At 44.4% G+C, this 20,264-nt stretch overlaps 1 pseudogene; it reads right to left on the reverse strand.

Moving 5' to 3' along the window:
• Positions 1 to 5,659: 5,659 nt before the first annotated feature.
• On the reverse strand, positions 5,660 to 5,750 carry LOC125458051 (U6 spliceosomal RNA; annotated as a pseudogene).
• Between the last annotated feature and the right edge of the window lie 14,514 nt (positions 5,751 to 20,264).

Below are 20,264 nucleotides of genomic sequence, written 5' to 3' on the forward strand. Positions count from 1 at the left end.
CAGTCCCCTTCCTTAACAAACTTCTTTATCCAGAGAATGAAAGAATGCGGAAGTCAATCACAGAATGTGGTTGAGATGAATCACACGTACAGTGAAAGGGAAGCTCAGTTCCCAGGAGGGAGAGAGAAAAGGAGGACCAGCAGACAAGGATAAATGGGAGGATGCACATGGGTGGCAGAAGTCTTGCCATCGATCGATTCGGTGAATGCCTTTACTCTGCACTCTGAATACATTGTAACTGTATGAGATTGGCATGATTCTCATAAGTTGAATGCAGGTTCCTCTTCATCCTTCAAGGTGAAGATATTCATGTTTATCATCTGGAATGTTTGGAAGTGTTCCACATTCCTCTGGGTTTGTACAGTTGATCTGCTTCTGAAAAGTTCTGCTCCAGATAGGACAGGATACCACAGAAGGTTAAACTGGCTCATGAATTCCTCCTCTTTGTGTTTCTTCACTTTCTCTAATGCATGCCTGCTTTTGGAGGAGGTTTTTGTTTCTGACAGGTGCAGTGATCCCAGGTGAGCTTCTTCTCGGATTCAGGTCAATATTAGGTCAATACAGCTTCAGAGTTTCCTTTGTGTGTTCCTTTGACTGGCATGAGAACACACTTCAGGCTCAAGCTCCCCAATGAAAATTCATTTAGGTAATGGAATGTTAGTTGCTTTGGACCTAGGACCAGTCCAAATCAGTTGTGACTGTCTCAACTCGGTGATTGGTATGCCAGCTCAGGTGGGTACCTCAATGTCTGGGATTTCCTCCTGCCATCTACTCACCAGATGCTTACAAAGACAGCTCCAGTGCAAGTGGTTGAGCTTCTTGGCATGAGATTGGTACACGGTCTTGGTCCTATATTACAAGGAAGACAGTGGGCAGCACTGTTGTTCCATGCATGACCAGTTTTTAATTTAATCACAAGTGGGACCAGTAGTACCATCAGCTGTGCCAGTATTTATTGTTCCTCCTTAACTGCCCTTGAGAAAGGGTTGGTGAGATCCCTTCTTAATCCGCTGTAGTTTATGTAGCACTGTGGATAGACACACAATGCCCTTCAGGAGGGAATTCAAGACTTTGACTCAATGACCATGAAGGAACATTAACATACTTCTCAGTCAGGATGGTGAGTAGCTTAGAGGGAAGCCTGCAGGGTGGTAGTAGAGTTCCCCTGTATCTGCTGCCCTTCACCTTCTCAATGGAGATGGTCGTGAGTTTGGAAGGTGCTGTCTCAAGATCTTCAGCAGATTGATTTAAAAAACTGAAGATGGCAGGGCCTTGGGCAGTATCCTGAGAAGTTTTGCAGCAGTGTCCTGAGGTGAGATGATTGGCCTCTTAATAACTATAACCAGTCACTTGTGGTTGGTTGGCTTGCTGAGGTGGTTTGTTGTTTTTCCGTGGATGTATCATTACCCTGCTGTGAAACATCATCAGTGCAACCTCCGATGCAGCACCATTGTGTTTTCCCGCCTGTTATTTGAATTCTGGAGTCCATTGAGCTGGATTACCTCACTTCCAGTTTTCCTTCACAGTGGAGTGTATATGGGGCTGAGCTCTATGTGTTCGTTGATGGTTTTCGTCGTGGAGTACCAGGCTTCTAGGAATTCCCGTGCTTATCTCTGCTTTGCTTGTCCCAGGATCTTGGTGTAGTCCCAGTCAAAGTGGTGGCTCTCCTTATCCATATGGATAGAGATGAGTGAGAATTGGTCATGTCTTTTTGTGCCAATTGATGTTCATGTAACCTTGTCGTTAATTTCCTTCCTGTTTGTCAGATGTAATGTTTGTAACTGTCTCTGCAGGGAATCTTGTATATGACAGTGCTCCTGTTCATAGTGGATAGTCGGTCTTTGGTTCAGATGAGCAGTTGTCATAGAGTTGATGTGGGTTTTTGTGCTACTCTGATGCCCAATGGTCGTAGGAGCCTTGTGGTCAGTTCAGATGTGTTCCTGATGTAAGGTAGCGTGACGAGTGTGTTCGGGTGTGTGCTACATCTCTTCATGTTTCTTTTGATCTGATGATCAATAGTTGCTGAAACATACATCTGTTGTGACAATTCTTGGAGCTATTTCATTCTCAATTTAAGCGAGAGAGAGAGAGAGAGAGAGAGAGAGAGAAAGAGAGAGAAAGAGAAAAAGTTGGGAAATAGTGCTGCTGCCACTGAGATAAGTGAACTTATCCACAGCTTCTTGTCATGGACTGAAATTCTGAGCTTAAGTTGGGGATCTCCTGGAGTAGGTTGTTGTGGCCATTACAGAAACTTGGGTAACTCAGGGGCAGGAATAGTTGTTGGAAGTTCCGGGATTGAGATGCTTTCAAAGAAATAGGGAGGATGATAAAAGAGGCAGTGGAGTGGCACTGCCAGGCAGGGCTAGTACAGCAGCTACTGAAAGGCAGTTCGAGAATGATATGACTTCAGTTTGGGTTGAGGTCAGGAACAAGAAAGGAGCAGTCACTTTGTTTTTTTTTACAGACCCCCTAATAGTTGCAGAGAAGTAGAGGAGTGGATTGGGAGACAAATACTGGAAACGTGCAGAAGTCACAGGGTTGTAGTCATGGGTGACTCCAACTTTCCAAATATTGATTGGAAACTTTTTAGTCATAATGGTTTAGATGGAACAGATTTTGTCCAGTGCATTCAGGAAGGATTCCTGACACAGTATGCAGGTAGACCAACTCGAGGAGAGGCCACTTGGATTTGGTGCTTGGCAATGAACCAGGACAAGTGTTAGACCTGTTGGTAGGAGAGCATTTTGGCAGTAGCAATCATAATGCTATTCCTTTTACAATAGTCATGGAAAAGGATAGGCACATACAACAGGGTAAGGCTTATAATTGGGGGAAGGGTAATCATAATTCTGTTCAGCAAGAACTGAGTAACATAAAATAGGAACAGATGCTGTCAGGGAAGAACACTATAGAAATGTGCAGATTATTTAAGGAATGCATACTGCATATGGTCAATATGTTTTTCCCTAGCAGGCAGGGAAGATACAGGAGAGTGAGGGAGCCTTGGTTCTCGAGAGAAGTCGAACGACGAGTTAAGAAGAAGAAGGATGTTTATGTAAAGTTTAGGAAACAAGGATTGGAAAAGGCTCTAGAGGGATACAAGTTAGCCAAGAAGGCGCTGAAGAGAGGGCTTAAAAGAACTGTAAGGGGTCATGACAAAACCTTGGCAGATAGGATTAAGGAAAACTCCAAGGCTTTTAACACTTAGGTGAGGAATAAGAGAATGACCAGGGAATGAGTAGGGCCGATCAAGGATTGTAAAGGGAATTTGTGCATGGGGCCTTTTCTTCAGTATTCACAGCTGAGAGGGACCTAGTTGTAAGGGAGGACAGTTCTAAATAGGCTGGTCGGCTAAAGGAGGTAGATGTTAGTAAGGAAGACGTACTAGGAATTTTGAGGAAGTTGAAGATAGGTAAGTCCCCCGGGCCTGTTGGGATTTATCCAAGGATTCTATGGGAAGTGAGGGAAGAGATCGCAGGGTCTGTGGTGATGATCTTTTTGTCTTCACTGTCAATGGGTATAGCGCCGGAAGATTGGAACGTAACAAACATCATTCCCTTGTTCAAAAAAGGGAATAGCAATAACCCTGGAAATCTTTTTTTTTCCTGAAGAAGGGTCTAGGCCAAACACGTCAGCTTTCCTGGCCAGCTGTGTTCATCCAGCTCTACACCTTGTTATCTCAGATTCTGCAGCATCTGCAGTTCCTAATATCACAGGGAAGCTAAAGCAGTGGATGCGGTATACATGGATTTAAGTAAGGTGTTTGATAAGATTTCCCATGGTTGGCTCATGCAGAAAATAAGGAGACATGGATAAGGGAAAATGTGGCAGAATGGATTCCAAATTGGCAGACCCTTAGAAGACAAAGGGTGGTAGAGGACGGAAAATATTCACCATAGTTCTCAGTTACAAGTGGTGTACCACAAGGATCTTTTCTGGGTCCTCTTCTATTTGTGATTTTTGTAAATGATTTGGATGTAGGAATGGAAGAGTAGATTTGGGGTGGCACGGTAGCTCAGTGGTTAGCACTGCAGTCTCACAGCACCAGGGACCCGGGTTCGATTCCAGCCTCAGGCAACTGCGTGTGGAGTTTGCACATTTTCCCCGTGTCTGCGTGGGTTTCCTCTGGGTGCTCCAGTTTCCTCCCACAGTCCAAAGATGTGCAGGCTAGGTGGATTGGCCATGCTAAATTACCCATAGCATTCAGGGGCGTGTGGGTTATAGGGGGTTGGGTCTGGGTGGGATTCTTCAAGGGGTGGTGTGGACTTGTTTGGCCAAAGGGCTTTATTCCACACTGTAGGTAATCTAATTAGTAGGTTTGCAGACGATACAAAGATGAATCAAGTTGTGGATAGTGCAGAGGGCTGTTCTAGGTTACAAAGGGTCATTGATAGGATGCAGAGGTGGGCTGAGAAGTGGCAGATGGAGCTTAACCCTGAAAAGTGTGAGGTGATTCATTTTGAAAGGACCATCTTGAAAGCAGAATACAGGGATAACTGAAAGATTCTTGGCAGTGTGGAGGAGCAAAGGGATCTTGGGATTCATGTCCACAGTTCCATGAAAGCTACGTAGATAGTGTTATTAAGAAGGCATATGGTGTGTTAGCTTTCATTAATAGAGGGATTGAGTTCAAGAGCTGTGAAGTTATGCTCCAGCTGTACAAAAGCCTGGTTCGGCCACATCTGGAGTATTGTGCCTAGTTCTGGTTGCCTCATTACAGGAAAGATGTTGAAGCATTGGAAAAGGTGCAGAGGAGATTTACCAGGATGTTGCCTGGAATGGAGGGAAGGTCTTATGAGGAAAGGTTGAGAGAGCTAGAGCTTTTATCTTTAGAATGACAAAGGATGAGAGGTGTACAAAATGATCAGAGGTATAAATAGAGTGGACAGCCAGAGACTTTTTTTCTGGGGTGGAGGTAGCCATTATGAGGAAGTATAGTTTTAAAGTGAGTGGAGGAATATATAGGGGAGATGTCAGAGGTTGGTTCTTTACTCAGAGAGTGGTAGGGGCTTGGAATGCATTGCCGAAGAGGGTAGTGGAGTTGGCCTCATTAGGGGCATTTAAGCGGCAATTAGATAGGCATATGGATGATAGTATAAGGTAGGGATGGAGGTTAGATAGACCTTAGGTTTAGGGTCAAAGTTCAGCACAACATCATGGGCCGAAGGGCCTGTATTGTGCTGTACTGTTCTATGTTCTACTTTCTAAGCTAATTTGTTACTGCAGTTTTCTTTGTGCTGATTCCAAGGTTGAAGAACCAGCAGCTTGTAAGCAAGTCATCAGAAAACAAGAAATTGTGAAGCAGTTAGGAAGGAACATGGGAGAGGAAAACTAGAAAAGGTAGCACACTCCCCACTTGAAAGTTGTTGCAATTGCTTTTGGTTTTCTTGCCTTTCAAGTAATAATAGTCAAGACACAACCGAACGACCTTCCCACCACCAAATCACCATGAGTTTTTTTATTTCAACTATTAACCACCACCAGTAATCAGCCAGTTAGATATTTACATGCAAAAACCCATTATTGAGCACTGCAACCATCAAAAAGGAGGGGAAGGGGCGTATGTACAACGTGAAGTCCTGACACATGCTCAGATTCGAACACACCATCTAGGTGTTTATTAGGCAGTGGTTTTAACCAACTGAAGCCCCACACTGCCAAAAAAGTGGAACACTGTGTCATTCTTACACAGGAACCATGCTGATCTTCTCTGTGTCAATCCAATTTTAGCACATAAACTGCTGAAGTGGACACAACAGTCAACATCCAAGAACTGGATGCTTTCTACCTGAGCAGAATGGGTCCAATATCATTGCTGAGAGATTTGCTTGTGTTGTTGGGGAGGTTTCAGAATGATTTGGCAAGTGTCTGGGGCATAGAATAGATATAAAGTTGGAAACAAGGTTGAATCAAACATCTTATGGACAAGATCAGAATATTTTAAGAAAGTAATCTAGACCCTAATGTTTTCTTATCTTAAAGACATAAGAAGAGGACTCAAAGGCTGTTGAACTTTTAATGTATTCCTCTATTTTCTTTGTTTAAACCACAAAAGATTCTAATATAAACTATTACCTACTTCCTTACTTTTCTACTATTCTGTGAAGTGATGCTTAACTTTTCATCTGTCATTTCTCTTACTACTTTGTACCTAAGCTTTTTCCTCACCTAGGTACCTTGGTACTTAGGATAACACCACATGTGTAGACATTATGCACTCTTCGCTGCACTCCTGTACTTCTGTACTTGAGTACATATAATAATAAAATCTAAAATTTAATTTAAAATCTAAATGTAAAGTGTCTGTTCCAGATACAACACGATGGTCAAACTGCTCAATGAGTAAAACATCAGTTATTTAAAAACTGTAGCTACGATACAACCAAAGGATAAGGAATTTAGAATTAATCTACCGGAAAACTTAAAAGATTAATAGATACGGTAACTATTAATAACTAACTGTTCTAATATAATAACATCCAATAAACACACTCCTTGGCAAGAAATGGAAATTAAGACACAGATTCTCACATGCACTTCTCCCATCCAGGAGGGGAAAAAGCGAGAGAAAATCCAGAGATAGCAGCAACCAGGAGATATTCACTGAAGCTTCCAACTCTGTGATTCCAACATGGGAAGGTGCTATGGGAAGGCGGTAGTGTTGGTGGTTGGGGAATGGACTAGTGTGTCTGAGAGGGAACGATGCAGAAAGGGAGAGTGAGGGGAAAATGTGTTTGGTGGGGGCTTTCTGGTGGAGTTGTCTGAATGGTGGGATGAAACGTGAGACCAAGGGGAGCCCGATCACACTGTTGTGGGTGATGGGAAGGAGCAAGCGCAGAAGTGCGGGTGATGGGTCAGATGCTGTTGAGGCCTCCGTCAACCACAGTGGGCAGGTTATGGAAGAACCATGTCCTCTCTCCCCTCCACCCAACTCCAGTGGGACTGTCTATTCTTTCTAGTCTGACGGTTAGACGCACTATTTAATCTCCTACACAATTAAGTGCCAGTGAACATCATCTGCCATAGTGCAAGGAACAGAAGCTTCCACTTCATTTCTCGCTGCCAGTGTCAGACACCAGACTTCCCACCTTGTTTCTGTGCCAGTGACCAGTCAGTTTATAGTCATCTGTTCACCTGTGCATTTTTAATCCTTACAGCATTGGTTGTTACATCGCACTGATCCTTAGAGCATCCCACCCAGACCCATCTCCCTCTCATCCACTTAATGTGTACATCCCTGAATACTACAGGCAATTTAGCATGGCCAATCCACCTTACCTGCACATCTCGTGCAGGAGAATGTGCAACTCCACAGAAACAGTCACTAAGGGGTGTAATCTAACCTGGGTCCCTGGCACTGTGAGGCAGCAGGGCTAACCACTGATCCACTGTTTCACCTTGTCTTCCTCCTATACCTTTCTGTACTTTCCATTGTGGTTGTCGGTATTTCACACTCCTCTGAATATTGAGCATTCTTAACACACATTAAAGCTTTCTTTTGTGCCTTGTGTGTGTCAATGTGTGCTGCAAGAACCAACTTGAGCAATGCTGTGGTCTTGTGAATCAGTGCATTGACGTACTTTTACAGTGTTCGTCCTGTTGTGCGCTGGCTCTGTGTTTAAGATGAAAGCAAGTGATTTCCTTCTGCTGTTGGGGCAGGTATTCACATCAACACACACAGTATTTGTTGCATTCAGCATCAATGATATAGATATGATATTATTACATTTAAGCAGTACATTTGGTATTGCATTAAATGTATTAGCATAGACAAAATGAGTGAAACAACAATCAGACTGGGGCAATTTGAAGTTAAGTAATCTTTGTGAAGGATGTGCCCAATAACATATTTATTTGGAAAACAAAAATAGCAAGCCAGTTACCAACTCAAGGGTCACACAGTAGATGCCCCTGGAAAATGCCAGTGCTTAAAAAAAGTTGCTTGAAAGCATACCACATCATTCTTTGATGAGGATGCACATTATTAAAACACACATATCAAGATGAGGAGTAAGCCATATGTAGGAAGTGAAATAGAAGCAAATGGTAAATGAAAGTGCATGCTGAACGAAAGTTACAACACTAAAGACATGAACCTTAGAAATTTACTTATATCTTCCAGGAACCATGATTATAGGAATGTTACTTCTCAAGATGACATCTTTCGAACACTTGAACACAAGATTGGCTTCCCCTGTTAGTTGTCATTGCTGCATTTGCCCTTATACTGTAGTTTCAGTTGGGAGCTATATTTCAGGCAATTTCTACCTTCCTAAAGGTTTTTAAAAGTAACTGTCTTTCTAAACTCAACTTCTCCGCTGAAATCTAGAAATTGAGTGAATGTGAGAAACCAGCTAATTTTTTCATTTATTTAATGCAAACAATAGGTGTAGCTTGGTCAATGAACTGAGATTTTACATTGCATATCTCTTTCACATACTTTTTTTTCAGTTGTAAGAATAATTTTTAACTTACTTTTAGCTCTTCAGAAACCATTTGGATATCATATAAATTTTATTTCAAATAAATAAATTCAATATATTGGCTAATTATAAAATAGTGGCAATAAAGTGAATAAATGGGATTAATATTTTATCAAATGTGAAACAAACCAGAAGTTATGTAAGATTCTTCCACAAATTATTCTTGTTTTGGAATATAATTTTTTAAAATGTATGTGCAACCAGTTTTATGCAATGTAGCAGCAAATTACAGCAGGTGTTGAAATCTGTACTGAAAACAAATGCTGGAGATCATAACCTGTCTTCAGAATACACAACAAGGGTCACCGAGCAGAGGCTGGTAGCTACATTCGGTGGAAGGCCTCAAGTGGGATCTTGGGTGCATGACGCACTGTAGGTGACCCCTACTCTGTTATACACACACACACACACACACACACACACACACACACACACACACACACATTCACTCTTCATCTGTCTCTCTCACACACATGCACACACACCCACCCACTAGCTCTCTCTCTCACACACACGCATACACACACACACACACACACGTACCCACTAGCTCTCCCTCACACAGACATACACTTACTCACACACACACACACACACACACACACACACACACACACTTTTCCCTCACACTCACTCACACACACACTTACTCTCCCTGACACATGCACACACATACATACACGTGAATCTATGGGGTGAATTTGTATTTGCAAATTCATTCTATTTTGTTAAAAATGCACACAATTCATAGACAGTCAGTCAATGTGGTGTTTTATAAATTCCTACTTTAGAAATAAAACTATTCTGAGCAAGAGCAAGAGTCTCAACAATGACCGCCGGGCAACGCCACCCTAAACCTTGCCCCGAACTGAAAAACATTCATCATTCTGTTTCCTATCATTCAGCCATTTTTGTGTCTGTCCATTTTATTCCATGAGCTCTGTTTTTTTTTTCACAAGCCTGTTGTGCCACACTGTGCCAAGTACCTTCCAGAAGTTTAGCACTGCTCTTGTCAACCCAATGCTGACACTTCAACAAACAGCAGCAGTCTTGTCAAACAATTCTCTTCCAAGAAATTCATGCTGGCTTTTCTGCATTAACCCACATTTCATCATGTCACTATTACTTATGTTTCAGGAAGTTAGCCCACCACCAGTGTTACTGTATTTGTTGGTTTAATCTTCACATCCTTTCTTTGAACAGTCTAAGGAAGATCAAAAAATATGGTCAGTGACTGAAATTTCCTCTTATTCCGCTTCCCTTGATATCCTTGGATGCATCTTATCTGGCCCCAATGCCATATCAACTTTAAGTACTGCCAACCTATGTAATTTCTATTCATTATCCTATTTAAGCCTTTATTGTAGATAATGGGAACTGCAGATGCTGGAGAATTCCAAGATAATAAAACGTGAGACTGGATGAACACAGCAGGCCAAGCAGCATCTCAGGAGCACCCCTCTGATGAAGGGTCTAGGCCCGAAACGTCAGCTTTTGTGCTCCTGAGATGCTGCTTGGCCTGCTGTGTCCATCCAGCCTCACATTTTATTATTAAGCCTTTATTGTGACTGAGTTTCCTCCTGTTTCAACTTGGCCCAGGTAAAATAAAGCAAGTTCATTAAAAAAAGCTTTGAGATACTGCAGATATGTAAGGAATGAGAAAGGAAAAATGTCAAATTCCCTTCAAAGAATTCAACTAAAATGATTCAAAATCAAAATTCTGGAAAGATTATTTTGTGGCAAGTATGAAAACAGGACGTACTAGGCTGTACTAATAAACTATTAACATTAAATGTTTTAACTGCACTGTTGGAGATAATGAGAGATTGCAATGACATAAAAAGTGTCGGAAGCTGGAACAAATGAGACATGTAAATCAAGCACTATTGACAGTAACTTTTCAGGAACTATTACAGACTTTTCAGAGAAGGCTTTGTTTCTTTTTATTTTTCATGACGTGTGGGCAGATTCCCTTCCCCAAAAGACAATAGTGAATTAGATGAGGTTATTACAACAACGGTTACATAATGGACAGAGATAACAAGATGTAGAGCTGGATGAACACAGCAGGCCAGGCAGCATCAGAGGAGGAGGAAGGCTGACTTTTCGGGCCTAGACCCTTCTTCAGAAAATGAAGGACATTTTGTGGATATCACAAAATCACATGTCTATAGTGGACATAGGCTAGCTTTTAATTCCAGATTTTTAATTGATTTAAATGTCACCATCCACCATGGTGAGATTCAAGTGAGACCATTAACCTAGGCCTCTTGATGACCAGGCTGATGACGAGACCGCTGACTCCTGAGACTGATACTTGTATTGTGCAACAAAAACAGAAGTTGTTGGAAATGCTCAGCAGGTCTGGCAGCATCGGTAAAGAAATAAACAGAGTTAGCATTTCTCACCTGGTGACACTGCCTCTGAAATGAGCAGATTGTCTGGTGAGGATTGGTTGAACAGACAGGGCTTTATTTCCCCCGACTGGACTGTTGTGCAACTGTGGAACTCTAAGCCTCGGAAGGCAGTTAAACATTTTTAAGATTTTTAAGACTTTTTAAAGAGGTGGATAGATTCTTCTCTGGCGGGGAACTTTGAGATTATCAGGATTGACAGGAATGTGTAATTCAAAAGCATAAACAAACTAGCCATGTTCGAACAGAATGGCAGAGAAAACCTGAAGAATTGAATAGCTTCCTTCCACCCTTACTTCTACATTTTCTGAAGGCATTTAGTCTCCATGTGCACACTTATGCTGATATCTGGGCTGCAATTGTAGTGGAACTGAATGAACAGGACAACATAACTGTACAGAACAACTCATGAATGGAGACTGATGTTCACTGTGTCTGCAAGAATCCTGGAGAAGGCAAGGACGAGAAATAAGAATGGGCAGCCCTCCGCTCCCTCTGCTCCAAACCCAACCTCACAATCAAACCCGCAGACAAGGGAGGCGCAATGGTAGTATGGCGCACTGGCCTCTACATCGCCGAGGCTAAATGCCAACTCTCCAACACCTCCTCCTACTGCCTCCTTGATCATGACCCCACCCGCGAGCACCAAACCATCATCTCCAATACCACCCATGACCTCATCACCTCAGGGGACCTCCTACCCACAGCTTCCAACCTTTTTGTCCCCCAACACCGCACGGCCCGTTTCTATCTCCTTCCCAAAATCCACAAACCTGCCTGCCCCGGTCGACCCATTGTCTCAGCCTGTTCCTGCCCCACCGAACTTATCTCCACCTATCTGGACTCCATTTTCTCCTCTTTGGTCCAGAAACTCCCTACCCACATCCGGGACACCACCCACGCCCTCCACCTCTTCCAGAACTTCCAATTCCCTGGCCCCCCACACTCATTTTCACCATGGACGTCCAGTCCCTATACACCTGTATTCCTAATGCAGTTGGCCTCAAGGCCCTCCGCTTCTTCCTGTCCCCCAGGCCCGACCAGTCCCCCTCCACCGACACCTTCATCCACCTAGCCGAACTCGTCCTCACCCTCAACAACTTCTCTTTCGATTCCTCCCACTTCCTACAGACAAAGGGCGTGGCCATGGGTACCTGCATGGGCCTAAGCTATGCCTGCCTCTTTGTAGGTTACGTGGAACAGTCCCTCTTCCACACCTACACAGGCCCAAACCCCGCCTCTTCCTCCAGTACATTGATGACTGTATTGGCACCGCCTCTTGCTCCCCAGAGGAGCTCGAACAGTTCATCCACTTCACCAACACCTTCCTCCTGAACCTCAAGTTCACCCGGGCCATCTCCAACACATCCCTCACCTTCCTGGACCTCTCTGTCTCCATCTCAGGTAACAAGCCCACTGACTCCCACAGCTACCTAGAATACACCTCCTCCCACCCACCATCCTGCAAAAATTCCATCCCCTATTCCCAATTCCTCCGCCTCCGCCGCATCTGCTCCCACGATGAGGCATTCTACTCCCGCACATCCCAGATGTCCAAGTTCTTCAAGGACCGCAACTTTCCCCCGCAGTGGTCGAGAATGCCCTTGACCGCATCTCCTGCATTTCCCGCAACACATCCCTCACACCCCGCCCCCGCCACAACCGCCCAAAGAGGATCCCCCTCGTTCTCACACACCACCCCACCAACCTGCAGATACAACACATCTTCCTCCGACACTTCTGCCATCTACAATCCGACCCCACCACCCAAAACATTTTTCCATCCCCACCCTTGTCTGCCTTCTGGAGAGACCACTCAAACCGTGAATCACTTGTTCGCTCCACACTCGCCTCCAACCCCACCACACCCGGCACCTTCCCCTGCAACCGCAGAAGTGCTACACTTGCTCCCACACCTCCTCCCTCACCCCCATCCCAGGCCCCAAGATGACATTCCATGTTAAGCAGATGTTCACCTGCACATCTGCCAATGTGGTATACTGTATCCATTGTACCCGGTGTGTCTTCCTCTACATTGGGGAAACCAAGCGGAGACTTTGGGGCCGCTTTGCAAAACACCTCCGCTCAGTTCGCAATAAAGAACTGCACCTCCCAATTGCGAACCATTTCAACTCCCCCTCCCATTCTTTAGATGACATGTCCATCATGGGCCTCCTGCTGTGCCACATTGATGCCACCCGAAGGTTGCAGGAACAGCAACTCATGTTCCGCTTGGGAACCCTGCAGCCCAATGGTATCAATGTGGGCTTCACAAGCTTCAAAATTTCCTCTTCCCCCAACGCATTCCAAAACCAGCCCAGCCTGTCTCCGCTTCCTTAATCTGTTCTTCCTCTCACCCATCCCTTCCTCCCACCTCAAGCCGCACCTCTATTTCCTATCCACTAAACTCATCCCACCTCCTTGACCTGTCCGTCTTCCCTGGACTGACCTATCCCCTCCCTACCTCCCCACCTATACTCTCCTCCCCACCTATCTTCTTTTCTCTCCATCTTCGGTCTGCCTCCACCTCTCTCCCTATTTATTCCAGAACCCTCTCCCCATCCCCCTGTCTGATGAAGGGTCTAGGCCCGAAACGTCAGCTTTTGTGCTGCTGAGATGCTGCTTGGCCTGCTGTGCTCATCCAGCTTCACACTTTGTTATCTGAGAAATATCATGTACCCAGATGATGAAAGATCACCTCTGGGTCAGAGAAGAGTAGTGGATTTGGGAGGGAATGATGAGGAGGTAGGGTGAGTGACAGCCAAGAAGACTGGCCAAAAATGGCAAGTCTGTCAACCAATGGCATTCATTCCAGATGGGGCACCAACGGTGGTGTTGCCCTGTGGCACAGAATTTCTGAGGAGGGTTTTGCTCCTATTTTATTCGTCATTTTTCTTATTGACATCTTATATCGACTAGTGATTAGAAACAGAATGATTCATTCCTGCAGTTATTGAGAAGGCTTTCATTAGGATAATCATGTATTCACTCTGAATTGCAGAGCTTTACCTGGTCAGCAGCCAGTCCATTCACAGGAACTAATAACATGGTAGGAAATGGAATGTGCTGAAGAATTTTCCCAAATTCCCACTCATCAATAAGCACAGGAAGGGAAAAGCCAATAAAGATGCAAAAACATGCAAGATCAGCCCATAACCCAACATTTCCTGCTTCTCTGAGATGGCAAGAACTGCAGATGCTGCAGACAGAGATAACAGTGTAGAACTGGAGGTACACAGCAGGCCCGGCAGCATCGGAGGAGCAGGAAATCTGATGTTTTGAGTCGGGGCCCTTCTTCAGAAATGGGGGAGGGAGCTCAGAAATAAATAGAGAAAGGAGGGGTGGGGCTGGGAAAGGTAGGTGGGATGGTGATAGGTAAGTGCAGAAAGGTGAATGCAGACAAGGGGTGGTGAGGATTGGTCAGTGAGGTGGAAGGGGCAGATAGGTGGGAGAGAAGATGTATATCCAATCTCTGTACGCTTGCATCCCCCATGCAGATGGCCTAAAAGCCCTCCACTTCTTCATCTCCCGCAGGCCCAACCTCATTCACTTAACCAAACTCGTCCTTATGCTTAACTTCTACTTCAACTCCTTCCACTTTCTATACACTAAGAGGGTGGCCATGGGTACCCATATGGGCCCAAGCTACACCTGACTCTTCATAGGATACATGGAGCAGTCTCTCTACTGTTGTTACACTGGCACCTTCCCACACTTCTTCCTCTGCTACATTGATGACTTTATTGGCACTACCTCGTGCTTCCATGCAGAGCTTGAACAGTTCAGCAACTTTACTAACAACCTTCATCCCAACCTCAAACTCACCTGGACCATCTCCGATACCTCCCTCTCCTTCCTGGAGCTCGGTCACCACAGATGGAGACAGTTTCAAAACCGACATCTATTTCAAGCCCACCAACTCCCACAACTACCTAGACTACACCTCCTCTCACCCACCTTCCTGCAGGAATGCGATCCCCTACTCCCAATTTCCCCACCTCTGATGCGTCTGCGCCCAAGTTGGGATGTTCTACTCCTGAACATTCCAGACGTCCTCCTATTTTAAGGACCATAACTCCCTTCCTCTGGTGAAGAAAAATGCCGTCAACTGCATCTCTTGTGCTTCCTGCACTTCTGCGCTCACATCACCTCCCCCTAACAAATGTAAAGACAGATTTTCCGCTTGTCCTCATATCACCCCACTGACGTCTATATTCAATGTATCATTCTCAGCCACTTCCGTCACCTGCAATCTGACTCCACAACCAAAGAGACATTTCCCTCCCCACCCCTATAGGCTTTCCGTGTGGACTGCTCTCTCCTCGACTCCCTCATCCACTCCACGCTCCCCACTTTCCCCACCAACCCCACACCTTTCCCAGCAACCGCAAGAAGTGCGACATCTGCCCCTACACCCCCCCCCCCCCCCCACCTCTATTCAAGGCACAAAACAAGCCTTCCACATCAGACAGGGCTTCACCTGCACATCTGTCAACTTGGTCTACTTTATCTGCTGCTCCCAACGTGGCCTCCTCTACATCGGTGAGACCAAGAGGAGGCTCAGAAACTGTTTTGTAGAACACTATGCCCTGTATGCAACAACCAACAACACCTTGCGGTCACAAACCATTTTAACTCCCTCTCCCACTCCCTGGGTGGCATGTCTATCCTGGGCCTCCTCTAGTGTCACAATGACACTACCTGGAAACCAGAGGAGCAGCACCTCATATTCCACCTCAGGAACCTACAGCCCGATTGCCTAAACATGGAATTCACCAGTTTTAAAATCTCCCCACCCCTGACCTAATCCCATGACCAACCCTCACTCTCATCCCCACTTTGATCTGAGACAACCTGTCAATCTTCTCTCCCACCTATACACTCCTCCCACCTCACTGACCAATCCCCACCACTCCCTACTGCACTTACGTATCACCATCCCACCTATTCTTCCCAGCTCCACCCCTCCTCTCTCTATTTATTTCTGAGCCCCATTCCCCGTCTCCCATTTCTGAGGAAGTGTTCCAACCTGAAACATCAACGTTCCTGCACCTCTGATTCTGCCTGGTCTGATGTGTTCCTACAGCTCCACGCTGTGTTGTCTCTATTTACTGCTACTCTAATGCTCAAAACAGCATGGACGGACAACATATAACTCAACTGTGTAGCCCCCTCACTGAAGAACAACGACGACAACTCTACAACAACAAAAAAATAATTGCTGGCAAAACTCAGCAGATCTAGCAGCAACTATGAGAAGAAAGCAGAGTTAATGAATTGAGTCCAGTGATTCTTTGTCAGATGGAACTCCAACAGCTACTCCCTTCACTGAGGAATATGTAGCTCCAAGACTCAAACTTCTCACTGAGGAGCAACATGCACTTCCAACACCTACTCCCATCACTGAGGAACAACTTTTGCCTCCATCACCTGCTATCCTGAAATAACTGCACAGAGGCCACTATCACATCACCAAATCACCCTTTATTTACTTGTGCATAGTACATTCTCTGTAGCCAGCCAGCTCAGAGTCAGTCCTCAGAACTGAGGAGGCTTTAAACCCCCATTAATATTGGTCAGCCAGTGCCTTATGATTGGCCCAGGTTAACAACCCCAAACAAGGATCTCGTTGTCAACAAGGTAAAACAACGTGTGCCTCCAACATTGACTCCCCTCACTGAGAGATAACATGCAACTCCAAAACAACTCCCTCTCACTGACAAACCTGTAACTCCAACAACTACCCCCCTCACTGAGCAATGTTCACCTTCAACAACTACCCCCCTCACTGAGCAATGTTCACCTTCAACAACTATCCCCCTCACTGAGCAATATTTACCTTCAACAGCTATCCCCCTCACTGAGCAATATTCACCTTCAACAACTATCCCCCTCACTGAGCAATATTCACCTTCAACAACTATCACCCTCACTGAACAACATTCACCTTCAACAACTATCCCCCTCACTGAGCAATATTCACCTTCAACAACTATCACCCTCACTGAACAACATTCACCTTCAACAGCTATCCCCCTCACTGAGCAATATTCACCTTCAACAACTATCACCCTCACTGAGCAATATTCACCTTCAACAACTATCACCCTCACTGAGCAATATTCACCTTCAACAACTATCACCCTCACTGAACAACATTCACCTTCAACAACTATCCCCCTCACTGAACAATATTCACCTTCAACAACTATCACCCTCACTGAGCAATATTCACCTTCAACAACTATCACCCTCACTGAGCAATATTCACCTTCAACAACTATCACCCTCACTGAACAATATTCACCTTCAACAACTATCACCCTCACTGAACAACATTCACCTTCAACAACTATCCCCCTCACTGAGCAATATTTACCTTCAACAACTATCACCCTCACTGAGCAACATTCACCTTTAGCAACTACCTCCCTCACTGAGGGCTCTTCTGTTAGAGGAGGAGCTTCAATTACACTGATACTAAGTGAAGAAGAATGTGGTGGGGTTTCATTATTCATGTGTGAGGGGATGGTGTTGGTTTATTTATTAATTGGATGTGGGCATTGATGGTTAGGTTGCATTTATTACCACTCCCTAATACCCACAGGGCAGTTCAGAATCAATCACATTGTTGTGGATCTAGAGTCACTAGACTACGTAAGGATGGCAGATTTCTTTCTCTAGAGGACATTAGTGAACTAGATGATTTTTACAATTGGCAATGGCCATTAGACTAGCTTTTGTTCCCGGATTTTTAATTTTTTGTATGAATTCAAATATATGGGTTCAAATTTTGCCATCTGCCATTGTGGAATTTGAATCCATCTGCCCAGAACATGAACCTGAGTTTCTGGATTACTAGTTTCATGACATTATCATGTAACAATAATCTCCCCATTTCGGAGTTAAACTTATTCAGTGAGTAAGGGAAAGAGTTAGATTTATACCATTATTCCTCTGGGAAGGTTTGAGTTCAAGTTGAACTGATGCTAAGTGAGGGTATAACGTTTTGGAGGCACATTTTGTTCCTCCGTGAGGGGAGTAGGTTTTGGAGAGACATGTCATTACTCAGTGAGGGGAGTTGGTGCTCAAAAACAGTGGAAGCAGAATCTTTAAATATTTTTAAGGCAGAGGTACACAGATTCTTGTTTACCATAGGGGTGAAAGCTTGCTGAGGATATACAGGTATGCTTGAGGTTAAAATCAGATCAGCCCAATATGGTTGTGCAGGGCTCAGTACTAGGTCCCTTCCTTTTTTATGGGTATGTATTAATTATTTGAACTTAAATGTAAATGGTAAAATCAAGATAATTGCAGATGAAACAAAATTAATGGTTAAGAGTGAAGTGGTAATTAGGGATGGACAGTAAATATGACCACATCCCACGTACATACACATAAAAAGAAAATAAGGAGTGGCATGCAGAAAGGTGTTTCTTCCCCAGAGGATGGTTGGGGTCTGGGACTCACTGCCTGAAAGGAGAATAGAGGCAGAAACCTTCAACTCATTTAAAAGGTGCTTGGTTCTGCATCTGGACTCCCATACCTGCAAGTGCTGGAAAATAGGATTAGCCTGCACCAGTTTTTCAACCAAAGTAGACATGATAGGCAGAGTGACCTCCTTCTGTGCTACACATTTTTTCTTCATTTTATAACAATGCTGAATATCTGAACAGCAGAATTCTCTGAGAGGGGGTGTAGAAAGCCTATACATGAGCTCCTTCGGAGAGTGAATCCAGACATGCTGCATCAATTGGCCATCCTCTGGCTGTAACAATTCAATGATTGTGTCATTAAATAGTTTTTTGATTCCAAGGCAGTAAAGGGCATCTAACAAGAAGATGTCACTGAAGTGAAAGATCAGACAAAACCTTACTGGACCGAAGAGCAATTTAAGTGGCCACGTTGCCTATTTATGCTTTTTTTAGGAAAACGTTTCTTATGAACATCACTTTTCAGCCCAAACCAAAATTTTCTGAGAAATTATGACAGAAAATGTACATTGTGAAACGATGAGTGAACACAACCCACTTCTGCTTGTGATAGCGATCACCTTTTCTGCAAACAAACGGATTCTTTCTCATGGGCACTTTGATGTAATAAGATCTCGCACTCTTTCAGTTCAAACTTGTTTATGAATGTTTCAGTAAGAAAGGAATTTACATTGCGTGCTGCAACGTGAGGAATTCCAACAACATCAGTTTTGAAAGGAGTTGCATACAACTGCTGGGTAACTATTAAACCTTAAGAAGTAGGAACACAAGTAGGCCTTTTGGCCCCTTCAGCCTGTTGTGCCATTTAACATTCCTCACCTCCACTTTCCTGCTGTTTCCCAGTAACCCTCGATTCCCCTATTGATCAAGAATCTGTTTATCTCAGCCTTAAATATATACAAGGACTCAGTCCCCAAGCTGTCTATGACAAGAAGTTCCATACACACTCAGACTTCTGGGAGAAGAAATTCTTCCTTCTTTCAGTCTTAACTTGGCTTCCTTTTATTCTGGAACTATATCTCTTATATATAGTCTATATCATGAGAGGAAACATTCTCTTAGCATTTGCCCTGCCAAGCCCATTAAGAATCATATACGTGCCAGTGAAATTGCCTTTCATTCTTCTAAACTCCAGTGAGTAGAGTCTCATCCCATGTAACCTTTGCTCATAATCCCTTATACCAGGGAACATCCTGATGAAACTTCTCTGAACTGCCTCCAATGAAATAACATCTTTCTTTAAATAAGGGGCCCACATGTGCTCACAGTACTGCAAAATGTGACTTGTACAGTTACCTTGTTTCAGAGGACGCTGGCGAGCATTGGGCGGCATGGTGGCTCAGTAGTTAGCGCTGCTGCCTCACTGCCTGCCATGGACCCAGGTTCAATTCCACCCTCAGACAACTGTCTGTGTGGAGTTTGCACATTCTCCCCGTGTCTGTGTGGGTTTCCTCTGGGCATTCCGGTTTCCTCCCATAGCCCAAAGATGCGCAGATTAGGTGGATTGTCCAAGCTAAATTGTCCATAGTGACCAGAGATGTAGAAATTTGGTGGATTAGCTATGGGAAATGTAAGGTTTTGGGATGGGTTGGGTAGGGTGTTCTTTGGGGAGGCGGCGTGGACTCGTCAGGCTGAATGGCCTGTTTCCACACTATAGGGATTCTATCATTCTATAGAAGTGACTGGGAAAAGTCAGTTTTGTCACTGTGACTGAAAAGGAGATCATGAATCATGGACATAGGCTTAGCTGCTCAGGAACCAATTGTGTAGACTAAGAAAGTAGTGCCTGGGAGATTAACTTGGCAGGGGTAAAGGTTAGTTCCCGGTATGCACATGAAGATAAAGATCGACTACTGGAGGGCCATCAACTTAGT

The sequence above is a fragment of the Stegostoma tigrinum genome, chromosome 14, assembly GCF_030684315.1.
Source record: "Stegostoma tigrinum isolate sSteTig4 chromosome 14, sSteTig4.hap1, whole genome shotgun sequence".
In the NCBI taxonomy this organism is placed as follows: domain Eukaryota; kingdom Metazoa; phylum Chordata; class Chondrichthyes; order Orectolobiformes; family Stegostomatidae; genus Stegostoma; species Stegostoma tigrinum.